The sequence below is a fragment of the Etheostoma cragini genome, chromosome 9 (genome assembly GCF_013103735.1).
Source record: "Etheostoma cragini isolate CJK2018 chromosome 9, CSU_Ecrag_1.0, whole genome shotgun sequence".
NCBI lineage: Eukaryota > Metazoa > Chordata > Actinopteri > Perciformes > Percidae > Etheostoma > Etheostoma cragini.
In genome coordinates, this window is record NC_048415.1 from 25,507,643 (window position 1) to 25,516,776 (window position 9,134).

The 9,134-nt window shown below is 44.9% G+C and overlaps 1 long non-coding RNA gene across 1 annotated transcript in view; it reads left to right on the forward strand.

Moving 5' to 3' along the window:
• Positions 1–685: 685 nt before the first annotated feature.
• Positions 686–9,134, forward strand: part of LOC117950200 — a 20,866-nt gene continuing 12,417 nt past the window's right edge. Inside the window, exons 1-2 of the long non-coding RNA XR_004657839.1 lie at positions 686–695; positions 2,692–2,698. This is a non-coding gene — a long non-coding RNA (uncharacterized LOC117950200). The remainder of the gene's footprint in view (positions 696–2,691; positions 2,699–9,134) is intronic.

The window sequence follows — 9,134 nt, forward strand, 5'->3', positions numbered from 1 at the left end:
ACAAATCTCTACTATCCTTCATGTTGGGGCGTCGTATTCAATTTTATTGAATTTGGAGAAAGAAATTGAAGTGTTTTTGAAATAGTATAGAGTAAAAGTTGACATATTCCAATCTGATTATCCATCAACATCCATTCCTTTAATTTTAGTGAAAATAATTCCTAATTTCTGCTTTTCTAACTCAAACTTTAGGTTTAGTTTCTTAAAAATGAGTTTTGTTGACCATAAATTCCAAAAATAACTGTAAAACTAAAAGTTAACCAGTTAGCGTTGCGCAGTGTGTAAAATGTTAAAAAAGGGACAAACCTTGAAAAAAAGCAACAACAAGTGTTGATTTTCAATTTTGACAGGAAGACAACAAGGGTTGATATTTTTTTTTTAGGTTTTATTTATCGCAAGAAATATCGTTGTCACAATATTCAATTGATCATCTCTTGTATTTCCTCATATCCTGCAGGCCTAATGCATACAGGCTGTGATTGATGGATCAGCTCATCTGTTTATTAGTAACCGTGTGTCAGTTTGGAGAATGATTTGTAGTTCTTTTGGTTGACTTATGTGTTCTTGTACACAGCATGCCAACCTCATTCTCCCTCCAGCGCCTGATGCCCCCTCGTCTGTATCAAATCACCCCGTCTCCTTCTCCTCGTCTTCAATACCTCCCCCATCGCCTCTCTTTATTCACACAGGAATGTGTGATATGTGAATCAGCAGCCGGCGTGTGTAATATTCCCGCTGAGCTCCAGAGGGAGGGCCGGATGTTGGAGAAGTGGTGAAAAACAAACCCGCTGCCACCTCCACTCACGCATCCTTCATCGCCTCTCTCTGTGTGTGTGTCGGCGAGCCAACGACCATCACACACCTGACCTACTTCCATGGCCTTTTTACCTCTATGCCAGTGAACTGTTGTGCATGTGAACGGTATGTCTGGCATGGAACGTGAAACCGGATCACTGATCATATGTGGTGCTCAGAAAACGTTGCATCTGGATTTTTCTTTTTGCCATAAAAAACCCTTCAGAAGCCACATTAGCCTCCGGGAAGGAATTCTCCTGCACGTCATTTATGTCATGCCTAAAATCTATTCAATATTGGGAAATGATGTGTTTGTGATTTATATGAAGATAATTTAAGACAGGGGTTTAGGAAAAGAGGGATTTGGAGTGACAAAGGGAGAAGGAGAAGGCTGAGGAGGAGCATGTGAGTATTGCATAAAAAGGTCTGTCGATGATAAGAACGCGACAGGAGGAGAGCGCCACTGTGCAGAGAGTGCTAGCAGACTTACCACGTAGGCCTTGCAGTCCTAGAATGAGCACGAGAGAGAGAAAAAGTAAAAGGAGGGGGACGATGGAGGAAAAAAAGAGAAATCCCCGCAGGGTTTTGGCAACAGCGCAGATAAAGAAGTGAGAGGCCAGAGGAGGAAAAAAGACAAAGACCTACTGAGCGTTCCTGGTAAATCACCACTCACCTGGGCACCCCCCATGGCTCAGTTGGTAGAGCAGGTGCCCATGTATAGGAGGAATACTCCTCAACACAGCGGGCCGCAAGTTTGACTCCAAGCTGCGCCCCTTTGCTGAATGTTATTTCCCCCCCACCCCTCTCTCTCCTTTTGTCTTCATCGGTCCTGAGTGAGATGGCGTGTGCTATGTGTGCACATTAAGTCGCGCCGAAGTTACAGACCAGTTTCCCAATTTCTTCTCTTGTGAGATGAAGACAGTTTGTTTTTGGAGTTAAAGTGGAGTTGTTTTTTTACTTCAGGCCGTGCCAAAAACTCATCTACTACAACAGTCATCATATGTAAACTCATTCCCCCGACCGATTCTGAAGAGGCTCCTCTGAATGTCAACAAGTTAAAAAGAAGGACGGAAGATGCTAATGTAGTCACTTTAACCATTTAGCTGCGACCTTTGACCCAACTGAGGTGAAAGTTCACACAGATAAAGGGGTAAGCAGAAAGCAGGGTAACTTTGTGGAAACAGGCCTGGTCACAACTCCTCCACAAATCATCCTCTTATTTGCAAGACTCCCCCTTATCGCTGACCACAGACCTGATAACGCCCATGAATCATGGCCCTGAGGTTTTACACTTAAGCTGATAAGCATTGAAATAAACCAAACTCAGAGAGCGCGGCTTTCAGGCATTTCACCAGCTCCACCGATCCAGAAAACAGCCGACTACAACACCGCGGCACTGTCAGCAGGACGGCAGGCCGCTCGTAGGAGCGGCACGTCCAAGGCCTCAGCCATCCTCCAGTAAAAGGCAGGAAACAGGCAAGTGGAAGACCAAGGCATGCAGCTTAAACCAACTTAGCAGATGGCAGTAACAGTTTTTAAATGCAACGATTAATTGATAGTCTGTGACATCTTAGATGGCTGTAGCGCACCATGGTGTAGCTGTTCAGCAAAGCTGGGCTCTGAATGATTCCACAGAGTTTTCCTGGTAGCGTGATACTGTTCACCAATGACAGGGTCAGGACGGGGGCAGAGCTCTTTCACCCCAACACCTGACACATCAAATACACAGGTTTATTGGATGTATGTGTTACAGTAGCTACAGGGCAAGCCTCGGTTGGGTCCGTTTCTGCTTTTTTGAAAGAATTGGGCTGGTTCTCTATCCCATATTGATTATCGCAGTATTGCTCTGATTGTATCATTGTCGTGATATTATCCGTATCGTTATTGTATCATGAGGTGCCCGGTGATTCCCACCCATAATGATTATGACCATAAATGATCTTCAGACTGGGAAAGTCTCAGGCCAGACAGTAAGTAAAACCCTGTTCACTATGTCGAGGTTTTATAGTCATGACCTTAGTTGAGGCTCTTCCAGAAAACTGCACAAAACGTGGCAACAGGGTTTACTGGACTTACTTTTGCTCCCAAATAAGGAGTAGGGTCCTATCTTGCACCCGGCGCATCGCAGTGCGAATCCCAATGCAAGTGTCTTTGCTATTTTAGGACGCAAACGCAGTTGTCAATTTCCCATCCAGCGGCCAGGTTGTTTAAATATGTAATGCACCTGCGCCCACGGGCATGCCAGTCTTACAGGGAGGTGTGGTCAGATGCATTCTGGATATATTGCCATCTTGCGGCAGCGGGAAGTGATCGCGCCATTGACCAACAAAAACCTGGTCTAAAGTCAAAAGCGCAGCAGTTCATTGTTATTTTAACAGCGCATCAGAGAAAATGTGCCTAGGCTTATGAACAGCGTGCGCGCACACTATGCTGGTTACACACCCTAAAGGTTACAAACACTGTTACGGTGCAAATCCTCCATCATCACAGCAATGCACCAAGGTAAAAACGCGCCTGGCTTTTAAGGGCAACGAGAGAGGACACTGATTGGTTGATTGTGTGTTAGGCCCAACACACCCCTATGAATCAATGACAACAACAAGTACTACCCTTTCGAACCACGCACAGACCCTGAAAGAGGATTTGGACACATGTGCACCATGTGCTTCACGCTGTGCGCTTAGATTGTTAAAAATAGGGGCCCACATGTTAAGATGACCTGGACAGTGCTGCTGTTGTTGCAGTTCCAAGTTCATCTCTGGGTATTCTTATGTCTGGTCCTCATTAGGATGGACTCGCTTCGGCCTGTACTTTTCATTATATTGTTGTGTTTTAGACAAATCTAGAGTGGCTTTAAGTGAACTGGGAATAGCTGACATCTGTGTGATTGTGTGTATGTTGGACAGTGACCAGAAACCCTCCTCTGCCCCCTCCCCCCCCACCTTCATTGGCTCTCAGGGGAACCCATCTTCTCTTCATCATTAATAACAGCAGACAGTTCTCCGAAACTGGAGCACCACATTTCTCTCTACTCCCTCTCCCATCTCATCTATTCTTTTTCTACCTCCCTTTAACTACGTAAGAAGGCGCCTGAGTTGAGCTTCAGTTTCGGGAAAACTTGTTTGTGCCAGCTCTTATTTAACACTGAGCGAGCGTGGCATTCTCAAAGAGGGAGCAGTGAAGGAGTGAGTGTGTGAAAGTCACAGTGAAAGCTTAGCGAAATGCAAAAAGACACAGTAAGTGAAGCCAGAGAAACAGAGGTTTCCCAGGACAACGTGCTGGGCTCTATCACACACTGTACTCTTCAAACACAGAAACAAACACATGCACACTCATAGCATAACATGAGCTGACAAGCAAAATACCAATTTGTGTCCATTGGATCGCAGTGCAAAGGCCGAATATGGAGCAGCATTGGTCTGGGATTACCTTTTGTCTTTAGTCGGAGTAATTTGGTGTCCTACTGAGTAAATGATGAGAAGTGTGTTTTCTTTAGTGTACATAACAGGATCCATCAATGATATAATTACAAGAACGCGTTGCACGGATGCACTTCCCAAACAATCCCAGCGAAGCAGACTTCCACAACGGCCTCACACAGTTTAGAGGAATGTGCATTGACAGCCCCTCCTACTATAATAAGGCCATAAACAGAAGGATTACCAGACCCAATTAAGAGTAAACCTCAGTCTCTGTCCGCACATTCTCCAGCTGCTCTGCGGCAACCCGCGATTCAGACAGGAAACACTTAGGGTACGAAAACTTCGAGCCGAGTGGTTTCAAGCGTCAGTCATTCGCGGGCACACACATGAAGAGCTGATTACAAAACACAATCTGCCGTGTGAAAAACAACGTGTATCACGCCAAAGACATGTACCAGATCAAGCTGTTCTGTCAGGTTGAGGTTTGATTGTCAATATCATCAATCATTTCCATGTCATGTTTGACTGGAATTGTGTGGATCAGCACAGTTTGTGTGCCTTTGGGCTTCAGGCATAGTAATCACTCACCCAGTGTGCCTGGACAAATGGCTTAACTGATATTTGAAAAAAGGAAAGAGAGCTAATGAGTTCAGTCATCTCAGCATAAAGTTGTGGTTGTCCGGTAAGCTGCCAGAGGTGGGCTGATGGATATACTAATTGAAATCTGATCCCTTTGATACAGAATGGAAACAAATGACTTTTGTCATTTGAAAATGTTTTTAGCACAATTTCAGGCAGTAAGACAATTATTCTATTTCATCATGACCCCGGGGCTCCACCTCCACTCTAGTGATTTGATTCTGGGCTTTCCCATCATCCATCAGTTTTAGCTGAATAATATTTAAGCCACCTTGCCCGTCTTCTGCACTGATGTTAACTTGTGTTGTCTTATTGCAAAACACAACAAACATTATTAAACACTAAAAACTCCAATCTGCTGCATCTGGACTGCGGAGGTTTAGCTTGATCAGATTAAATTGACAAATGCCCGAGCAAACAAGTGGCATCACATTTTAATTCAAACATTTTATCAAATCCGCATTGGTGCATGGAGGTATGACATTGCCTTTTTGGCTCAATCACAGCAAAGCGAGGCCAGCCCTCAAACCCCCTAAACACAAAAACCCAGAAGTCCGTTGGCTTCGTCTTTCTTTGTGTTGAAATTTTAACCTCTGGTGGATTTTCTGAGGACAATGGTCAACTGCTCCCCAGATGTCTGCAGGGTAAATCCAGACAGTGAGCAAGACCCTCTGTCCAATCAGAGGTTTCTGTTGTACAACTAAAACTAATTTTGAATATACATGCTCCACCAAAACCAGTTCCTTCCCAAGGCTTGACTGTGCCATCCGAACCTTCCTCCACAGCGCTGTGGAGGTTTGGTTTTGATGCAGCAAAACCCTTAATCCAAGACAATTTTGACCTATGGGACACACGTGTTGCTAATCTGTTTTACAGCAGCTGTGACCAGAAGGTAGTGACACTGAGATGTGTATAAACCCCTCTGAGCCATGACACTGAACAGGCTCACTGCAGATCACATTCGTATTTCACATCCCGAGTCATGCTGTATAAATGGTGCTTCTGTGAATGTTAATCATAAAGAAATTCAAACATACACGCTTCTGGGAACTTGGCCTACATTCTACCTGAGTTTAGTGCCTCTCAGAGAGGTACTTTTTTCCCTTGTCTCTCCATCTGTCCGTCTCTTTCTTAAGGTAAGAGACATAGATTGTGTGCTTGTGTGGCTGAAGGATTGTGGGTTTGTGACCACAGCTGCTGCCAGCGGGGAGAAACAGGACGTTACCCAGCTGGACCTGAGCCCTAACCCGGACACGCACTCTGAACCTTTCCCCTGTCAGCGTCAGCATAAACCCTGGGACCCCTGGAACTGGATACATGCCCCGTTTCTGTTCTTACCCACATGCACCTCCATGCCATCAGTTTATCCACCATTTACCCAGAACCACATTTTAATATTTACCTTTTTAACCAGGTAAGAGCCTTTAAATCTAACCTAATCTTCAGACTAGGTACAAGTAAATACCCGCCCCAGAATGAATTAACTGATCCCATTTCATGATGGATCCTGTACCCTAGACAAAGCAACTAGTGTGGACTTCATCGGAAAACAACAGAGGTGCGTGCACTAGCTGAATTCATATTTTTTCTGCCTTTGTCACATTTACTGCATTGAAATTTGCCGTGTTCACTTGGAAGGAATCACTGCAAACAGCTAGGCACTGGTAATTACATTTTTAGAGGCTAAAAAACCTGTTTACAACTTGCCCTGTTGAAGTCTGTTGGGTGCCAACTCTAGCAGGAGGAGAAAACGGTGTAGGCAACACTGATTGGTTTCGTTTGTCTCGCTACTGACCGCACTACACGTTTAAAAAAAAAAAGAGCTATGTTGGAAGCAACCGGAATTCTCCTTTAAGATTTACAAAGAACGTTGGCATTTGATCTGACTCTCACTCTATCTAGATTAGCTAGACGCAAAACATGGCGAGATACTGCTGAGAGTGTCCAGAGCTTAGCGCAACCCAAGACCATTGCGATGGGTTGCAAGTAAGAAGAAATGCACACAACCCCTGCTTCAGTTGCCAGACTTCCTCTGCAGTGCTGTGGACACAGGGCCGGCAATGCAAGACTAAAAGTTACTTAACCCCATAAAACATGAACCAACATCTCCAGACAGACAGACGGACGGACGGGAGGAGCTGGGTCACAGCAGGAAGCCGAGACAGACAGGTCAGCCCCGCCAGATAGAAGCATGCCCTTTCTCCTCCAGCCATAAACAACCTTTTTACCTTTCATCCGCCTATGTGCTACCTGTTAACCTCTGACCTACAACTCCTGTATCCTAACCTCTGACCTTTCACCCCTCGAGGCTATGGTCAGTGTCCTGCTATTTATCACCCAGTACTTTTACTGTTCCCATAACTTTACTACTCAGCTCAGCTGGGAAACCAAGAAGAAGTTACCTTGGTCATAAGTTATAGTTTAATCAAATAAGTAATCCCAGTTCCCCCTCTTGCTAAACCAAATCAGTCATTGGGGATTGCCTGGAAATGAGCAACACAACGTACCAAATAGAGGGTTGAGAGGGGAGGTGGGGTTGATGTTGATGCTGCGCTTACGTCTGTAATCTCAGCAGAGATTGAAACCAGATGTCGGGATGACGAGAAGTGTGGGGGGGAGAGGAGCAGCGGGGCTGAAGGTAGATGAAGGGGAGGAGGGAAATAGTGACGTGTAACCCCTGAGTTCCCTGCTCCAAGTCTTGAACGCCATCCACTGCTTTCCCTGAGGAGAGGGGCAGAACGAGGGAGAGAGATCTGCCACACCTCGTAAATCTGCACATTTCCCTGCTCTAAAAACGTTGAAGTTCCACAACATGAAACTTTAAACCCTTTGAAGATCTTAGACCACCATCTCCAGACAGTTTACATTGTTCTCCACCTTTATATTTTTTTTACCTTTCTTTCCTTCCTCAACACCATCTCTCTTTTCTTTCTTGTCCTTCGGAGTCCTCTATCACTCCGTTTTCACCAAGGCAGCAGCAGGTTTAGGAGACTTGTTGAACCCTATTTGCACTATTGTTCATTTCACTCCTGCTAATAATTGACCTAGTCATAATACTTAATTGCACACTTATGTTTAAACTGCTTCTCTTTTTTAATTGTCTTCTGTTTTTCTTTTTCGGAGCCTTGCATTGAAATCTCGAGCAGCTGTGCAGCCAGGAGATTCTGGGTGCTTAGTGGGAAAGTATGGCATGGTCATGCATTGCCAGACCTTCCTCCACAGGGCAGCGGAGGAAGGTCTGGCTAGTCCACACTACATCCTGTGTTCTGGTGTATTGGCATTTCTTTAAGACCAATACCAATTGTCTTGGGCGGTGCCCAGTTCTGGACGCAGGTATAGCACCTTTGCAAAGTAGCCTCGCGAAGGAACTTGTTTTGGTGGAACATGTGGACGTTCAAAAGTTGTTTGTCGTGAGAGAAAACTCAGATTGGACAGAGAGTCTAGCTAGCAGTCTGGATTTACCCTGCAGAGATCTGAGGAGACGTTACCATAGTCCTCGGAAATCCAGAGTTTAGAACACCAACACAAAGAAAGAAAACGGTGAGGGACATCCAGTCCAAAAGACATCCAGACATCCAAATAGGCGGATCTCTCCCGGCGGCACAGGAGGAATCTCATAAATTAATTGTTGTCAACATAGACTTGGTATTGCAAAACTTCTTCTGAAACCATAACACTATATTCAGAGGAGGGGGGGGGGGGGGCCTGAAGAACAAAATAGAAAGGAGACATGCAATTGTTCCAGCACAAACAAAGCAATTAGCAACATCGTGTTTGTGACAGAAAGAAAAAGGCTGCTCTCACTTTAGAAAACCACTTGAACCAAGTATAGTATTTGGATTAAGTATGGCCTCATTTGTTTGTGTATCATCTTTTGACAGTTATAATGTTGTAAAATACATGTTGTATCTTAAATATTAGTTGAACACAGCTGCTGTAGCATTAGGAAAACATGCTTCATTATAAAACAATTGTTTTCCCCCAAAGTGTCAGCAGTTCTTTGTCAGAGCATGCAGACTTTGGTTCTCATTTAGGAACGAGGCTCATCAACATGTGAATGCAATAAAGACATCATTGACATTGTCTCAGAGCGGCCATAAAACATTCATTGGCCGATGTTGGTCACTCTCAAAGGAGACATTATCTTGTGTCTCTCCAGGCCTCGGAAAGACAACAAGCAAGCATCTGGCTGCGGACGGTTTAAAGCGCTGTGACACACCCCCGCATTTCTTTTAGCCGTGCTCAGCGAAAGTCTCCTCTTGGGGGGGGGGGGGGGGG